This window comes from Danio rerio, chromosome 17 (assembly GCF_049306965.1).
Source record: "Danio rerio strain Tuebingen ecotype United States chromosome 17, GRCz12tu, whole genome shotgun sequence".
Classification (NCBI taxonomy): domain Eukaryota; kingdom Metazoa; phylum Chordata; class Actinopteri; order Cypriniformes; family Danionidae; genus Danio; species Danio rerio.
The window spans coordinates 27,331,120-27,347,313 of NC_133192.1; the positions used below are offsets into that span (position 1 = coordinate 27,331,120).

Here is a 16,194-nt window from a genome sequence, read left to right on the forward strand (position 1 = left end):
TAACTGAAAAGCTAAATGTTTTTCATACTGTGCATTATAATATTATGAGAATACATGTAAATGCCTATTTAATTAAATTAAATACATTTCCCTTTTAATGTAAGTGAAGTTTCACAAACCTATGCGAAATTCTGTTATATGCTATTGCGAAAAGGAGCAGGATTAAACAAGATTATTAGACATTTTAAAAAAGCGAGCGATTGCTCCATGTTTTAAATTTCTGTACAGAGAGGTCATGTTTTGATAATCGATTGGTCTCACGCAATCATGTGATGCAATTTCGCAGGTCAGAGTTCACCAAGCTTAAACTTTCTAATGCTAACAAACATTTGCGTTTCCGGTCTGATGCATTCGCGTCCGTATGAATGGAAGTCTTTTGGGAGAAAAGTCCAGTGTGACCGCAGCTTAATTCAGAAAGGGGCATGTGATATGATTGATCGCAGCTGGTCTCTCATCTGTAATCATTAGTAAGCCAATCAGATCATTCCATACTTACTATAAATAACCTGACTAGCATTACTTCCTGATCTTTGCTTTTTGAAGAATCCCCCCATCTACCCCATCCTCTCTTTTCTCTTTACCAGGGGGAGCTCTTGAGAACTACCTGATCTCATACCTCATAAACCCTTACATGCTGATTGACCAGGTGGGAGCAGAGGGCAGGGTTCATATATATATATATGGTGTGGGGGATATTTTTTTGAGACACTTTGGGCACAATTGAGCATTGTGTCAATGTCACAGCATACCTGAGTATTGTTGCTGACCATGTCCATTACTTTACTGCCACAGTGTACCCATCTTCTGATGGCTACTTCCAGCAGGATAATGCTCCATGTCATAAAGCATGATTCATCTCAGGCTTGTTTCTTGAACATGACAATGAGTTCACTGTGCTCAAATGGCCTCCACAGTCACCAGACTTATGGATGTGCAGCCAACAAATCTGCAGCATCTGCGTGATGCTATCATGTCTGTCTGGACCATAATCTCTGAGGAAAATTTCCAGTACCTTGTTAAATTCATGCTACGAAATATTCTGAGGGCATAAGTGGTCCAACCCAGTACTAGTAAAGTCCTGGTGTGCCTAATAAAGTGGCCGGTGATTGTATAATTATCTATACATTAATCTAGAGATTATCTAGATTATCTATAATTTAATAGATAGTATTTATGTCATCTATTTAACCAAACGTGTGTTATACTGTGAACTGAAGGCGTGAATGTGTGTTAAATGATTTGTTGCGGGTGTGTGTATGTTTGTTTATGATCTCAATGTCCTGCTGTAGGTGTGTGCGCATGTGTGTGTGTGCGCGTGCACGCGTGTTTGTGTGCATGAAATGGTCCGCTGCAGGTGTGTGTGTTAATCCCAGCAGTATCTCTGTCGCTCTCAGGCTGATGAGCAGAGGCTGGCAGTGGAGTGTCAGGCTCATTGACTCTCTCGCTGCAGGACTCACTGCTTTAATAGCCTTTGATGGCATGGCACCAGATTTCAGCCTCTGACCTCCCACAGGCAGCAGCTCTCTCCACCGCAGTCATGCCCAGTGGATTCTTGCAAATCGCACGCACATAGAGCTCCATTCTGCATTCTCACACAATAAACTGCAGGGACTGCTTAGGGTACTATTTGGAGAGGGCAAAGGCTAAGGAGCCATCTGGTGCTTGCATAGGTGCTTATGGCCAAATTTTACCTATATATATTACAGCTGCATGTTATTTATATATATATATATATATATATATATATATATATATATATATATATATATATATATATATATATATATATATATATATATATATATGTATATATATATATATATATATATGTATATATATATATATATATATATTAGCATCAAAATGCAATACGTGCATTTGCAATAGTTACACCTCTGAATATGGAGAGTCAGGTCAGGATTATGGCTGATCAGGCACTACAGCTATTCAGTCAGTCATTGCAAAGTTGAACTACAATGGAGTGAAACTTTATCATTTGCAAGTGTTTTTAAGGTGAATGTGAGCATTTTTCAAGTGAGTGTACACACTCAGGCACAGGACTTTATAACATTTGTAGCTTTAACAAAGATGAATTGTATTTAGTTATTTATACGATGAAGACAAAACAGTGTTGTTTTGTGTTTAATTATTCAATATCTGTACCTCAATACTCTTAGACTCCCCAGAATACTATAAAGCAGTGGTTCTCAAACTTTTCCGCCCACGACCCCCAAAATAACAATGCCAGTGACTCGCGACCCTCACATTTCTTAGAGGTGATTATAAATAAATGTTGCACACACAACAATAGACTTATAAACAAGAGACAACTTAAAAACAACACAAAAAAACTGCAACAGTCTAACAACCATAGATTTTTTTTATCCATTTATTTAGTTTAATATTAACCTCACCTAAAAAAAAAATAGAGTTTAGAGATTATTCGTGATATTCAGTTGTGGCCTGTATAATTTTTAATGTATTTAATTGCCGGCGCAGTGGGTAGCACGATCGCCTCGCAGCAAGAAGGTCGCTGGTTCGGCATTTCTGTGTGGAGTTTGCATGTCCTCCCTGTGCTGGCATCAGTTTTCCTCCGGGTGCTCCAGTTTCCCACACAGTGCAAAGACATGCGCTATATTGACAATTTAGCCTACCCAATTCCCCTAGTGTATGTGTGTAAAGGATTGAGAGTGTATGGTGTTTGCTGCTTAAAGAAGGTATGCTGTTTGATGATGTATGCTGCTTACAACATTTGCTGGATAAGTTGGCGGTTCATTCTGCTGTGGCAACCCTAGAATAATACAGGGGCTAAGCCGCAAAGAAAATGAATGAATATTTAATTGCCATAAAAGTGCCAGAAAGTTTAATCTGGTGCTATAAAATCAATCTGCTGCAGCTGACTCCATTGCTGTGTTGATAATCTAACGTAAACACACCAATCCTATGAAAATTCTGTGGGTTACGGATAAAATGATAATTCTAATTGTTGAATAAAATTTATTTGACTTTTGGAAATCTCCAAGGAACCCCTAGTCATTGTTTCGCGACCCCCCACTTTGAGAACCAGTACTATAAAAAACTGTTTATCTCGCTTGCTTGTGCATATTTGTTCTGTTTTATTGGATTTTATTTACTTACTCCCAGTGCCGTTTATATCAAAGTTGATATTTAGCAACCTTTAACCTGGGTGACCAGGACATACAGTGCACACATACACTACAAACAATTTAGCTTACCCAATTCACCTATAGGCCTTATTCTTCAATGTGGAAGTGCGCTTGTTTTTGCGAATGTTTTAGAATTTCCGATTCAGTTGCCTAAGAGAGAAATCATGAGGCATAATAAACGGCAGAAAACAGTCAAACTACTTGCTCTACAAACAAGTGTTTGCATGATTATACAGACAAAGCAGAATCATAAAATAAGAAAATATCAGTTTGTAACATCAAGCAGCAGAACGAGCTGTTTTTAATGTCGAAAAATGAATGGAAGTGAATGAGACCGGAAGTCTCAAGCCAAAATGATTCAAATGGCTGTGCCCACTTGCATGCAGAGAATAAGGTGAATAGCGTATGTCTTTTGTCTTGTAGGGGAAACCGGAGCAACCGGAGGAAACCCACACGAACACAAATGCCAACTGACCCAGTCGGAGCGAAAGTAGCGACCTTCTTGATGTAAGGTGATTGCGCTTCCCACTGTGCTATCGTGCCGCCTGTATCTTAGTTAATTGTTTTATTTATTAATTATACTATATGTTAAATATTTTTTGATACAGAAATCCTGTGCATTTATTAAATGACAAGTCATTGGCATTGAACTTTAAAGGCTCGCTGTAAAATCATCATTCTAACATCGAATTAGGTATTTAATTCAGTCATAAAAGCATTTAGAAAAGAGCAACAAGAAATCTAATAGCACATCCAAATGGTCAAAATTCGGATTAAAGATTACCAGAGAACAACCAATTATGTGCAAATAAACTCATTTTACTTTAAGGACACAGAAATTTTTTGCAAGTCTAAAGGACAGAACCTGATCCTAATATGGGAATTCAGAAAAGAGTCACGTCTCTTGTGGTCTTTAGTTTTAATTAGTGATACAATCAATCAGTCTAATCTCAGATGCAGCCTCAAAATTGTAATTAAACAAATTTAATGAAAGCTTAATAAACTATGATGATGCACTATTGAAAAATAAATTAGACCTCTCCCTTACCTCCAGCAAGCACAAATGTTAGCAGACCTTGAATAGGTTCACGAAATGGCAAGGCACCAAACCATTAAATAAATGAAAGAAAAGCTTGTGATGCAATCTAGAAATGGAGCGGAGAATAAGAAATACAAACAAAGACACTGAAAGAAGCAGAAGAAAGCCTCTGCAAAAGTGAAATTTCTTAAGTAATGTATTTATTGTAAAATAAGACCTTTTTCTGGTTTTCAGCAATTTAGTATTGATTATGGTTAATAAATTATTAGGGCTGGACAATATATCGTTTTAGCATTGATATCGCAATGTAAGCACCTGCAATAATCACCGCCGGATATGCAGTCTTGGGATTATATTTGAGCAAGAGCCATAATTTTGAAAACATGGTATTTGTAGAGTTTAAGCATAGAGTGAAAGTTTATCATCCATGTATGTTTTTAAGGCCTGTGACTGTATACTCTATAACTGTATAAGCACTATACATTTTACTTTTTTTATCTTTGCTCTATTGTATTAGTAGATGGAGCTATTTAAGCACTATAGAGCATTATAGAGTGCAACCTAATTTCTTAATGGTGTGACAAAAAAAATCTGAGATCACACCGGTATGACCAGCCATTTAAATGCAAAATGTCTGTGCTGTGGTTATATGGATTGTGCTAATGAATTGTCACCAAAGAAAAAAAAGTGCACCAGTGCAAAGGCTCACTAATGCAACCAAAAAGTCAGTCTAGAGTTCTGATTCTGGTGAAATTGCATTCCTATCACAGTATATATTGCAGAAAAACAAAATATCGCGATGTCATATTTTGCCTATATCGTGCAGCTATAAATGATAATGATCATTTGTCTAAATAAAATCTAAATATTCAAAAGATTATCTCTAAACATTTTGTCACATCCTATGCAAATAATAAATAGAATAGAATAGAATGCCTTTTATTTTCACTGTACACATATACAATGTATATTATATACATGTGCGATGAGATTAAAGAGCCACTACTCAGTGCAAACATGTAAATATATACTTGCAATACAACTCACACTAAACAACAAATTACAGTAAAAATAACTGTAGACGATAAACAGTAGTGCAAAATCAGTTCGTCCGTAACTCCCATGTCTCCACTAAGCCTTCCCGCACAATGGATTGACTCCCTCCTGGATGTTTCTTCACACTTCATTCTTTTTTATGTATTATAAGTATTGGATCGGGTTTTGGTATATGTAGATACTCAAAATCAAATGACTCAGACTCAGACTTAAGGGTAGAAAAAAACATTCTCAAAACATATTTTGTAATATCTCATGCGAAATCAAAAAGTGAACATTTTTAATGTTTACAAGTGGATATTGAACATGTCAGAATAGAATAGAATAGAATAGAATAGAATGGAATAGAATAGAATACCTTTTATGTCAATGTACACATACATATGCAATGCACATTATTTACAAGTGCAATGAGGTTAAAGAGTATCTCACTACTCAGTGCAGACGTAATATTCTTTCAATACAAATCACACTAAACAACAAGTTGCAGTAGAAAAAACTGTAGACGATAAACAGTAGTGCAAAATAGGGGATGAGAGGGGAGTAGGGTGAGGTGAAGTAAACAGTTCTGAGGTAGAATGAGAGAAAAAAACTGATTGTTACAAGAAAATGAACATTGATTTCAGAAAAAAATGTTGTGAAGATAAGCAATGTGCTTTAAACAGAAATAAATGTGGCAGCCATACCCTACTTCTAGCTCCTAATGTTTATTTTCTCATGTATGCCCAATGTTTTATAAACACAATTAGAACATTTCTATCCCTTTTTTATTTTTACTTTATTTCAGTATGGTCTAATTTATTGTTTTCATTAGCTGATTTCGTATTGTTTTTGGCAGTATTGCATTTTGGTGCTCTTGCCAATAGTACTTCTCTAAATATGAAGGTGAGGGAGTAAGTGATTGAGAAAGAGAGAGAGAGGCAGCGAGGGAGAGAGAAATGTAAAAGTTACGAGAGAAAGGGATGAAATGGTAAAGCGACTAACAGGAGGAAGATAATAAATTCATTAGAGAGCCATTCAAACCTCCAGAGGTTTTTTAATGAACAGTGCACCATTTTACACTCTTGACGTCAACACTAAACACAATTCATCTCTGTGTGAAATTATTGAGCCAAACATGCTTCTCTCACGCATTTATCAGAACACAGAGGAAGATTGTGAGAGAAGCCAACATGCATGATGTTCTGTGTATTTGACCAATAATCCAAACCACATGCCTTTTGAGAAAATAAAAGCTTGCAAAGACACTGCAGGCAATATCTGATCATTTCGGTTAATTGGCAGAAGCATTCAGATAGAGTTAGTCGTGAACCTGCAGCAAACCTTTGCAAGAATGGACCACTTCTGACAAACAGTTTTACAGAAAGGCTCATTTGCATGTGAATATGTGTGACAGTGTTCATCAGTGTTTGGCCCAGCACTATAATTTAGTGGGTGCAAGGTTGCACAAATTACACTGTAGAGATTTTTGAAAACAAAATATCGAACCGGCAGAACAGTCATTGATTTCAGCCTCTGCTCAGTATAAACTTAAAATAATGGTTTACAAGAAAACCTTTACTCAAGTCATTTCAAAGCTACATGACTTTCTTTTTTCTGTGGACCTTGGTCCCAAATTAATTTCAAAGGAGCGCTACCCTATACTAAAATGGCGGCTCTATTAATGCACTCCTTTTAACAGACAACAGTAACGTAGACGACATCTAATGTATGAGCAAACCATAGCAGAGCTTGGAACCTTCAGTCCTTGGAGTCAGACCACACTTATTAGGTGGACAGAGTATACAGGCTTCACATTGACCAAATGAACTAAAAGGATGTCAAACGAACCCAAAATGACCCCATACTGAGTTTATTCTTGGCTGAGGAACATGTTTCCTCTAATGTCCTCACATGAACTAACATGCACTGACATGTTGTCTTCAGTCCCCTCGTTTGAACTTGGTGTCCCCTACTCACACACCTGCCTCAGCTGTCCCTCCTCCTCCGCCTCCTCCTCCATCCAGCTCCTCATATCAGCTCCGTACATCACACAGATGTGACAGCTGCAGGTGTCCTGATTAAAACATCACTTTCATCTGTCCAGTCTGTTTATTCCAAGCAAGTGCAGATGCTTCTAGTTCAGGAGGAAGAGCAGGCAGAGCTCTCACTATGATAATGACAACTTTCATATGCAGTCTGATTGTATAGGATGATAAACTGTCATATTTATAGAATCAAACATGCTTTACACAAGAAATGTGGACTTGAAAGCAAAGGAGGACGTGATGTTTGGGTGAAGATCTGAAGACATGATGTAACACATATGCAACACTTTGCCTTCTTACTCTGGGTCAGTATACCTGCATTCGTTGTTTAGCATCCTGATTTTTGCTTGTTTCTTCTTTATACTGCGCATTTGGTGTGATTAAGCTGTTTACACTCTGGGCTGTTTTTTAGTTTGTGGCATTTTGTTGTCCCACTACTTTGCGTAGCTAACATCTGATAACATTTACCGTACAACATGTCATTTTGCTGCATTTGAGATAACATGTATTCAATATTATACCTGTTTATTTGTTCATTTTAAATTTGATTCCATATAAACTGTGCATGTAGAGTATTTTAGTGAAGAGAAGTGTATGTGTATGTGTAATTTAACAAATAAAAAGTTAAAAATATTTTAAATCAACATTTACTTTAAATTATTTAACATTTACACAAGCTGTTTAGTGTAGATGTAAGTGTGAGTGAGAAATGAGGACCATCAGTAGAGAGGAAGGCCTGTGAAAATATGTGAGGTGTCAGTGGCAGAAAAAAAGCTCTCTATTGTAATAAGTTGACTGACACGGAGCAGGTGCACAACCAGAAGGAGGTGTCAGATTTGATTGGCACTTTCCACATGGTGCGGCTGTTCTTCCACTGTGGGTACTTTTGGCCGCGTGAACTTTTAAGAAATAAATCATAATTTAACAGTATCGCTGGTTTTACTGGCCACTAAAAATATGATCAACATATATTGTAGGAAAATTAAGACTTATTTAAAAACAGAAAATGCAGTTTTATATATTATTAAAGCCAATTATCCAAAATGTATACACAGTTGAAGTCAGAATTATTAGCCCCTCTGAATTATTAGCCCCCATGTTTATTTTCTTCCCAAATTTCTGTTTACTGGAGAGAAGATTTTAATCAACACATTTCTAAACATAATAGTTTTAATAACTCATTTCTAATAACTGATTAATTTTTTTATTATCTCTGCCATTATGACACTAAATAATATTTGACTAGATATTTTTCAAGACACTACTATACAGCTTAAAGTGACATTTTAAAGGCTTAATTTAATTAGGTTTACTAGGCAGGTTAGGCTAATTAGGCAAGTTATTGAATAATCATGGTTTGTTCTGTAGACTATCAAACAATAGCTTAAAGGGGCTTAAATTTTTACCTTAAAATGGTTCATACAAAAATTAAAATTGCTTTTAATTGGACTTTTTCCAGAAGAAAAAATATTACCAGACATACTGTGAAAATTACCTTGCTCTGTTAAACATCATTTGGGAAATATTTAAAAAATAAAAAAATAAATAAAAGGTGGCTAATAATTCTGACTTTAACTGTATGTATATCGGAGGGGGTAACCTACACTGGTCTCACAATTTGGTTCGGTTACGATTATCTTACCATCGATTCGGTTCAATTTGATATCACATTGTATTTATGATGCTTTTCATACACAATTTTATATTTTACTACACAGCAAAAAAATTCTTGTATTAAAATGTATTTAAATGTATAAATATATTTATATATTATTTGTAATACAATTTTGGCTTTTATTACACACAGTCAGATATATAAACTGTACCTATAAAAACTCAAGTACATGCACAGAACAACATGAGCATTTACAGCAAATAAACAAATGTAAATATCCCGCTCGCTTTGAGCGCTGTCAAGCGAGTGTTTACACCCCTATAATTGGTCACACGCTCAACAGAAAAGCTCTGGCGCTGTTCACTGATGTATATATATACTGTATAAAAAAAAAAAAAAAAAAAAAAAAAAAAAAAAATATATATATATATATATATATATATATATATATATATATATATATATATATATATATATATTACATGTATATTTTTTATGTTCTCTTATATAGTTTGACCTTTCTATCCAGTTGCCTTTACTTGCACACACATGCATACACAAATGCACATGCACACGCACACCTGGCTTTACCGGTCTTTTTTTTTCCTGTTATTTGTTTTTTTTTATACTTTCCATTTGCTAACAATTCCATGTCATTTCATTTCATAATAATAATAATAATAATAATAATAATAATAATAATAATAATAATAATAATAATAATAATAATAATAATAATAATAATAATAAACTAATATATTTTCGAAATATGAGTTGTTTAATAAACAATTATCTACAGAAAATTACTTTTTTTCATTGTTTCAAATATAAATTAAACACTTTAGCAACATGATGTTACATTGACTGTAAATTACTTTTTTGACTTGCTTACTGTCAAGCCATTTTTAAGCATTTTTTTTTACCTAACAATTTTTTTTGGTTTAATTTATTTTAAAATGCAAACTAGTTTTTTTGTAAAGCTAGATTTTAAGCATTTTAGTACCACATGACATGATCGACATGAAGAAAAATATGATGATTAGTGCTCAATAAACATTCACAAAACAATTGTTCTTACTATGATGTACATGTACACACACACACACACACACACACACACACACACACACACACACACACACACACACACACACACACAAACACACATTTATATATACACACATATATATATATATATATATAGTCATATATAGCCATATATAGCTAATGGAAAGAGGCAAAGTGCAGGCATGCTGTTTGTGTGTTTGTTTATCACAAGTGCTAGACTTTAATGGATGGTATTTTAGCCTTAAGCTGTAATACCTGCTACATGTTTTTCAGTATGCTTATTTATTTCTTTCCTTTTTTTTGCTTCATTTTCTATCCCTTTCTATAAGAACCATCCATTTATTCAGCCTTGCTCGATCCCATCCATTTTCTTTCGTTTATGAAAGGATAACATTTCATTGCAATCTACCACTTCACACATTAAAAGTGCACACAGAAGTGCACACATACTCATTTATTCACACACATTTTACAACTTAATCAATCTTACTTTATCATTTATACATGCTTTTAAAGACAAAGAATATCATTTAATCATTAAACCGAATGAGATCATTAATTCTCAGAAACATCTGGGTGTAATTTGAAAGACAATTCTGTCCCTAATGATCTCTAGAAAGGCTTTATAAGCGAGTGACATAACCTCCATCATAAAAATATGTCACCCAAACTTAAGGTTTCATTAGAAAAACATAACATTGAAATTCAGGTATCTGATGGCAGGAGCAACTTTAAAGGTTGTGCATTAAAAATAAATGAACAGAAAATTGCATTTGTTCCCTAATGTTCTTTTATCTACCGGATCCAAATATTTAGAGCGGGCGATAAATGTTGAACTTTCTTGACCATAAATGGGCATAAAATCTGATCCGCACTTCTGTAGTGTAACATTGTTGTAATGGGGTTTTATGAAACCCTCAGGGCAGTGGCTCTCCAAGTGTGCATGGAAGACTTTTATAGTTTTCAGATCTTTTGAGACTTTACACATACAAATGCACTGTGTTGGTGTTTTGTTATTTCATCTCGACCATCACCTTCTTTTTACTTGGTGTCCAGGGGCCTCATGTATCAACGCTGCGTACGCACAAAACTTTGCGTACGCCAGGTTTCACGCTCAGAATCGCTCACGTTTGGATTTACTAACAATGAATTGAACGTGGGAATGTGCGCAGCTCCACGCCAGCTTTCTGGCAGGCGTACGCACATTTTTTGTGCGTGTCTGTTTTATTTCCATTGGCGACTCCTAGAGGCAGTTGTGTTAAATTGCTCTCTACAAAGTGTCTGAGCCTTGCAATGGCAGCTGTATGAGACAGGTTCATCTAGCAGGTATATAAGGTTTCCATACCATACATTTGACCAGCTAAACATTAAAGCACAATTTGCAGCGGTCGCCTGTTTTCCCAATGTAATCCGAGCTATCTACTGCACGCACATTGCTATAAAGACACTATCTGAAGATGAATTTGCATGCGTGACCAGAAACATTTCCATTCAATACATGTGCAAATAAAATATGATGCACAAACTTATTAATGATTCCTACTTGTCTTTCTCGTGATAAATAGTAGGCAAAATCTAATATTTAGCGGGGGGGAAAAAAGAAGAAAGAGTTCATCAGATGCTGTATTCGAACAGAGTTCATGCTCAAACCTGTCAAAACAGGTTAACATTCGTCTTATGAGCTGCGCCACTGAGACTGTTATGGGTATTGCAACATTTTACACCTATAAACCACACTATTTCTTTTTTAATTCACTCAGTGCGATGTTCAGACCCAACTGTGTTAACCGCATCAGCTAAACTCTCCCACTCTATTTTTTCTTTTGTTGTTAATTCCGGAGAACAAACTTGCAAATAACACCGCTTTTCTCTGGTCTACCTCCGAAAGCAGCACCTCCAATTCACATTCTGTTCAAAGTTTCTCTTTTTGCTTGCTTTTGCCATTGCTTTTTCGTTGGGTTTTGCCAAAGTAGAGTCATTAGCATATTCATACGGGGGAGGAGGCAGGGAGGGGTTTTGTGCTCGTGCATGTTGCGCTCAGTTTCACGTTCATTCGGATGTACAAAAGAATATGCCTGAGATTCTGCGTACGCAGTATTTCATACATCTGAATTTTTTTTCTTCTTACGCACATTTACAGCTTTGTGCGTAGGCAATGTTTTAGTAAGATTTCGACGCAAGTCTTCGTACATGAGGCCCCAGATCTATTTGAACTTGGTTTTAGAATGTATTTCTTTCAGATTGTATTTTATTATTGATATTATTATTATTATTATTATTATTATTATCATTATTATTATTATTATTAATAATAATAATAATAATAATAATAATAATGATATACATTGTTAAAATATAATCAGTTAAATTCAATTAATTAATTCATTAAAATACGGACACTGGACAATATGCAGAAAAGTAAGTATAATGATAATATGCATGAAAATCTAGAACTACTAATTATTTATATAACAACAAAACAAAATGAATCATTATTTATTTTTATTAATATTATTGTCAGCATTCTGCCACTTTGGTCCTGTTAATTCCTGATTTGGTTGTAGAGTCCATACGCTAGTCCTGTCTTGTCTAGAATGTTGTGCTCGGTTTATGTTTTCTCGGGTTGAGCACTTACATTTCATGTCATTGTCTGTCTTCGTTTTTGTATAAGTGTCGTCTTGGCCACACATGGGCCATGTGCATTTCTGCTTGATGTGGGCATGCTAGGGATGCGCGTCCTTGTCCTGGTGTTTGTGTTTTTTTGTTTGTTTGTTGCTTGTTGTGTTTTTCTCAGTGCCTCCGTCTAGTTGGTTTCAGTTTTGGTTGGCGCTGGGATGGAACATACACATCGTATACGTGAGTGCGGTAAGTGTTTTCATTTATCGTGTGCTCGTGTCTTAGGTTCAGTCTTCTGTTTGTGTTGTGTTAAGCACGTGGACTGGTGTTTGCATTGTGGCCATGTGTTTTAGTGTTGTGTTTGTATTGTGTTGTCCAGCCCTGCATTTCTCCAACAGTCCAGTTCAAGTTTGTTTTTGTCCTTTGTTAATGTTTCCCCCCTCAGGGTTATTTCTGTTTCTTTTTGTTTTATTTTATAATTAATAAACCCATGTTTTTGTCCCTGCAATTGAGTCTTTATCCTTCCCCAACCTCAATCTGAGCATAATTATTACATTAATCATCTAAAACTCTATAGGTTTGCTGTAAAAAAAAAGAGTTACTTCATAGAGGGCATTATTTTTAGGAAGTAAGGGCATGGGCAGGAGTGGGTAGCACAAGAAGGTTGCTGGTTCGAGCCCTGTCTGGGTCAGTTGGCATTTCTGTGTGGAGTTTGCAAGTTCTCCCTGTGTTCGTGCGGGTTTCCCTAGGGGTGCTCTTGTTTCCCCCACATGTCCAAAGACATGCAGTATAGGTGAATTGAATGAAACTAAATGGGCTAAAGTGTATGTGTTTGAATGCAAGAGTGTATAGGTGTTTCCCTGTGTCGGGTTGCAGCTAGAAGGGCATCCGCTGTGTAAAAAATATGCTGGATAAGTTGGCAGTTGATACCGCTTTGGCGACCCCAGATGATAAAAAGGGACTAAGTCGAAAAGAAAATGAATGAATGAATAATTGAATAAAGTAAGTTAGTAATGTGTATTTATATAGTGCATTTATTGTGTATAGTACTGTGGCCAAGAGCTTAACGTGCTGTGATTTACAAAAGCACCTGCAATTACACAAAACACCAGCAAATAAAGAAATCTTTATTCCCTTAATCCCTCAGCAGGGTCCATCATGTTTTTGGGTCCTCTTGAAACATTTCCGTTGTGTTATGTGCATATTTGCAAGTGTTGTGACCTCTTTGCAGCGCGTTTCTACAGTTGTTAGTGCTGTGACCAATTTGCAACACGTGTGCTGTCAAATTAATAAAGATTGTTTCTTTATTTGCTGGTGTTTTGTGTAATTGCATGTGCGTTCATAAATTGCAGCGTGTTAAGCTCTCTCGGCCACCGTAGTATAGCCATACATTTAAAGCGTTTCACAATCATGAGGGGGGTCTTTCCACACCACCAACAGTGTGAAGCATCCACTTGGATGATGCGACGTCAGCCACAGAACAACAGCGCCAGTGCACTCACCACACTCCAGCTATCGATGGGGTGGAGAGACAGTGATAAATCCAATTTAGTGGATGGGAGTGAATGCAAGGCCATGATGGTTAAACTTAGTTTTTTCCATGTGGTCTCCCATCCAAGTACTCACCAGGCTCAGCCCTGCTTAGCTTCAGTGAGTAAGCGGTTTTGGACTGCAGGGTAATATTGCTGTGAAACAATTTAGGGAATCCTATTTAATTGCAGTGTCATTTAAATCCACTCATCTGTTTTTTGTATATTTTCTCTCAATGACCCAGTAGAAGTTTGTGGATCATCTCAGGCCACACAGTTTAGAGCTGCTTCAGTTAAACCTATATGCTTTGATAGGAATTTCAATTGAGGGGGATCTAAATTCTGTCTTTCATCCTCTCTTCTGGTTTTCTTTTACTCATCTTTCTCTCGGTCTCACTCGAGCCTGTTTATAATGTTACATTGTGTGTGTGTGTGTGTGTGTGTGCTAGATGTGGTTTGTTAAAGTTGCACTTACCTCAGACATACTGTAAGAAAGCACATCAGTTCAACTTCTTGTTGCTCACAATAAAAACAACCCTGAATATATAAATAGATAAACAAACAATTGAAAATGAATAAATGTAACTGCCTGAAGAAAGCATTAAATGTTAAAGTAAAGAGGACTGAATGCGTCTATGATCTTTTAACTTTTTTTTTTTCAGCTCTATGAAAAAAACAATATGTTATACCCTGACTTCATATTTATTAGCATTTCAGCAATACAAAGCACATCAGATCTCTCATTGTGCACACAAATCACACAGGATTCAGAGCCTGGGGCTAAAAGAGGTCATATGAGGACTGTGAATATTTATTCCTTTTCAAGCTCAGATGCGTTATGAGCTTTTGCATTTGTTTAGTCTTTTTTTCTTAGCAAGCAACGTGAGAATAATTAGATATGAACAGGTGGAGGTCAGGTGACGTGTTCGGTAATTTAATTTCTGTAATGGAGTTTATTTTGCCATCCTCACAAATGGCTAAGAGCAGGTTGATCCGTGTCTGCATTTGTCATCTCGCCTAAGACATTATTAACATCTGATTAGAAATACAGTGTTCTCCATCATCCTCTCACTCTCCTTCCCACTCTTTGCTTTTTTTTCGTAAGGGTCCAGATGTAGCATCTTTATTTCTCCCTACCCATCATGCATTATGTATTTCATTATCGTGACAAACAACTCTCAGCCGCTGGAGTACAGCCAAACATAATCGACACTCAGACATTAAATGGCTCTCATGAGGCTTCCTGTATCGATCTGCATACTGACCAAGAGCAAGAGCAGGCCTGGAGACATGGTTGAATATAAAAGCTCAACTCCTTTAGATGTACTTCACTGGAGGGGTTCACCTCTGACTGACAGCACGACGCTGACCTGTCCATTTAGTGCATGATTTATTAATTAAGCTAAATGTCAGGTTTGCAATTACCTCACAATTTGTCTGGAGCAGCTCAAAGGAATATAATAAAAAAAAAGAAGTGACAATTAGACGGAAATTGTGGAGGTTGCGAGGATGAGCCATAGCGGGGGCGTTTGTTTTGGGGACATTTGTGCGCTGCAGAAAAAAAAGGCATGGCATTTCTGAGATCAGGTCACACGCTGCTGTCAGCTTCCTGAGCGTTCAGACTCCAAGATAATCCATTTTTGAGGCGGCAACTGTTCTTTCACAAAGATTTTTGGGCTTTTCTTTTGCTAGGGAGAATACAGTCAACTTGGAAGCTGACAACTCAAGGTGAAAACTTAAATCGTTTGTTTCTAAATCAAGACTAGTTTGACATTTAGAAAAGGGATTTCAGGTTGAAATTTTGTTCGTGACTCACCAGTGCGCAGTGGATCTTGTGGAAGCAATCGATTTTGCTTTTCACACTTACTGTTGCTGCTTTTCTGTTGTTGTTCCTACTGCATTGTGTTCTCAGAATCTCTTTGAGAAGCCAATGCATCATAAACTTTTGTTTGTACAATTTTGATAAAAAATATTTGGTTATTTTTAATGCAGTTACTTACATTGCAATATATCATTTATTTCCTTATAAATGAATATAAATTAAAAATATGTTGTTTTAAGCTTTAATTTTATTTCA

At 36.1% G+C, this 16,194-nt stretch overlaps 1 protein-coding gene across 14 annotated transcripts in view; it reads left to right on the top strand.

Annotated features, from left to right (window-relative positions):
- grid1a (glutamate receptor, ionotropic, delta 1a) overlaps positions 1–16,194 on the top strand; it is a 492,444-nt gene that overhangs the window by 21,906 nt on the left and 454,344 nt on the right. For 5 of the 14 annotated variants that reach the window (XM_073928576.1, XM_073928581.1, XM_073928582.1 and 2 more), the window contains one exon: positions 3,591–3,674. The exons of 5 other annotated variants lie outside the window; for them this stretch is intronic. The gene's annotated coding sequence lies outside the window, so the exon portion shown is untranslated. Of the gene's footprint in view, positions 1–3,590; positions 3,680–16,194 lie in introns of all 14 variants that reach the window. 4 more of the 14 variants (XM_073928587.1, XM_073928578.1, XM_073928584.1 and 1 more) reach the window with 1 other exon arrangement.